Below are 3,444 nucleotides of genomic sequence, written 5' to 3' on the forward strand. Positions count from 1 at the left end.
TGTCATTTGGTTTCTCAATTCTTTATTTTTGGAGTTCTTTGTATATTCTGGATGTTAAACCTCTGTCAGATGTGTCCCCGGAAAGAATTTTCTCCCAATCTGTGGACTGCATCTTCACTTTTTTGACTGTTTCTTTTGCTGTACAGAAGCTTTTTAGTTTAATAAGGTCCCATTTGTTGATTGCTGACCTTAATTCCTGAGCAGCTTCTGTCTAATTTAGAAAATCCTTTCCTACACCTGTATCTTGTAAGTTACTGCCAATATTTCCTTCCAATAGTTTCAAGGTTTCCAGTTTCACATTGAGGTCTTTGATCTATTTGGAGTTGACTTTGGTGAAAGGTGAAAGATAAGGATCTAGTTTCATTCTTCTACAAGTGGAGATGCAGTTGAAGATGCTGTCTTTCCTCCATTGTGTGTTCTTGGCAACTTTGTCAAACATCAGGTGGCTGAAATTGTGTTTACTCGGGTTTGGGTCTTCAATGATGTTCCATTGATCTATGTGTCTATTTTTGTGCCAGTACCATGCTGTTTTTATGACTACAGCTCTGTAGTATACTTTGAGATCTAGTATAGTAATCCCCCCAGCATTGCTCTTTGTGCTCAGGGTTGCTTTGACTATCTGGGGTCTTTTGTGCATCCATATGAAATTAGGGATGGTTTTTTCTAATTCTGTGAAGTATATCATGCGGATTTTGATTAGGATTGCATTGAATCTATATATTGCTTTTGGTAGGATGGTCATTTTCACAATGTTAATTCTTCCAATCCATGAGCATGGGAAGTCCTTCCATCTGCTAGTGTCCTCAATCTCTTTCTTTAACGATTTAAATTTTTCATTGTAGAGATCCTTAGTGTCTTTGGTCATATTTATTCCTATATATATATTGCAGCAGTTGTGAATGGAAGCATTTCCCTGTATTTTTTCTCTAATTGCTTGTTATTGGTATATAGAAAGGATACTGATTTTTGAAGACTGATTTTATAACCTGCCACTGTACTGAAAGTGTTGATCAGTTCTAGGAGTTTTCTGGTGGAACTTTTGGGATCTCTTAGGTATAGTATCATATCATCTGCAAATGAGGATTTACTCCTTTAATTTCCTTCTCCTATCTTATTGCTCTAGGAATAGTTTCAAGCACTATGTTGAAAAGGAGTGGAGATAGTGGACATCCTTGTCTGGCTCCTGATTTTAATGGGAATGCTTCCAGTTTTTCTCCATTTAGGGTGATATTGGCTGTGGGTTTGTTGTATATGGCTTTAATTATGTTGAAGTATGTTCCCTCTAGTCAAATTCCCTCTGGGACTTTGAATGTAAATGCATGCTGAATTTTGTCAAAAGCCTTTTCTGTATCAATTGAGATGACCATGTGGTTTTTGTCTTTGAGTCCATTTTTATGATTAATCATGTTTATTGACTTGCATATATTGAACCATCCCTGCATCTCTGGGATAAAGCCTACTTGATCATGGTGAATGATCTTTTTGATGTGTGTCTGTATGTGGTTTGCAAGTATTTTGTTGAGAATTTTTGTGTCTATATTCATTAAGGATATGGGTCTATGGTTTTCTTTTTTGGTTGTCTTTACCCAGTTTGGGTATTAGATTGATACTGGCTTCATAGATTGAATTTGTGAGTTCTCCTTCTGTTTTTATTGATTTGAATAATTTAAGTAGTGTTGGTTGGAGATCTTCTTTAAATGTCTGGCAGAATTCTGCCGTAAATCCATCTGGGCCTGGGCTTTTTTTAGTTGCAAGGTTTGTATTACTTTTTCAATTTCCTTTTATGTTATAGGTCTGTTTAAACTGTTGATCTCTTCTTGGTTAAACTTTGGTGGGTCCCATAATTTTAGATATCCATCCATTTCTTCTAGATTTTCAAATTTTGTAGCATATAAGTTTTTTAAATATTCCCTTATTATAGTCTGGGATCTTTTCGGTGTCTGCTGTGATGTTTCCCCTTTCATCTCTGGCTTTGTTGATTTGGATTTGATTGCTTGCTTGCTTTTGGTTAACTGGGCTAAGGGTCTATCTATCTTGTTTAGCTTTTAAAAAAAACCAGCTCTTAAATTCATTGATTCTTTGTGTTATTTTCTTTGTTTCTATTTCATTAATTTCTGCTCTGATTTTTTTTGTTTTGTTTTGTTTAATTACTTTATTTAATAATGACATGGTTAGAAGAAGCATTTCATTACAGCATTAACACATTCAATAACAATATCCAGAGCCACTTATTTTTAAGCTTAAAGTAAGAAATGTAAAAAGGGAAATAATCCCCACATCATCATTTGATTACCTTCTTTACATTTACCACCTTTCTCTCTAGCATTCCCTCTCATTCATCTTTTCCTGTTTTTCATTTTAGTTTTTGTGTGTATGTATGTATGTGCAAGTGTATTGTTGTTCTCATTAGAAATTGCTGATTATGTAGATGTTTCTCCTTTTCCTTTACAACATTTTAGTCACTAAGAAATGGAATAATCCCTAATGATTATTGTTAAAGTGAATCTGGATATATGTTTGCTTTAAAGAAGCAAAATGGAATGTGCAAATATACTCTTCCCAAATTCTAAATTCTCCATAGAGCTAACAGGAATTTAGAAGTGGTCTTTTGGATAAATAAATCATAAGATATTTCAACAACAATAAAATTCTAAATCATAAATCTTTCTGTCAGTAAACTGTTTATAAATTGAATATATATTCCTTTTTCAGCTTAGTTGCATTAAAAGATAATGAGTCCACAGTTACAATCTGGAAAGTGATCACAAATATTTTACTGCAGATATATATGTGAGGGAAGAACTGAGGAGCAATGTTTTGTTGGTTTGAATTAAATCTATCAACAGTTGAATAAGATTATTTAAGTGATAATATAATGACCACTCTGTCATAATAAATGATTTGGATTTTGAAAATGTTTGTCATTTTCTTTTTTTTTTTAATTTTCAAATTTTATTTTCAAGTTTTTTTTTTAGAAGCTCATTACAGCTTTAACATATTCAGTTTTAAAAGAAATTACTAAATCCTTTTTCAACAAATCTTCTTTAAACATCTAGGGGGAAAATGCCTTTTTAAGAGGTTCAAAATTAGATACTAGGCTACTTGTGTGAAGTATGTTATTCTCTCAAAATCAAGTTGTAAAATAGGTGATGTTTGCACACTGTCCTCACACTGCTTTCCCACACCCTCGATTCTTGTTCTGCCTGTTCTGGTCATGAATTGGCATGTACCTGGCGATCAGCATCCCTTGTTGTATACAGACTCCATATTTCTTCTTTTTCTGCTTCTTGTCAGATAAGTGCCTGCATTACAGTCCAACAAACGAAGGTATTATCTTTACAACACTCTGTTAAATCCACCCTCCAAAAATGAATACTTAATATTGTAGGAGTGCTAGGGCATGTTGTTGCTTGTCATCTTTTTTTTAAAAATAGAGAAAATCTA

The sequence above is a fragment of the Nannospalax galili genome, unplaced genomic scaffold (assembly GCF_000622305.1).
Source record: "Nannospalax galili isolate Female #2095 unplaced genomic scaffold, S.galili_v1.0 scaffold1951, whole genome shotgun sequence".
Lineage (NCBI taxonomy): Eukaryota > Metazoa > Chordata > Mammalia > Rodentia > Spalacidae > Nannospalax > Nannospalax galili.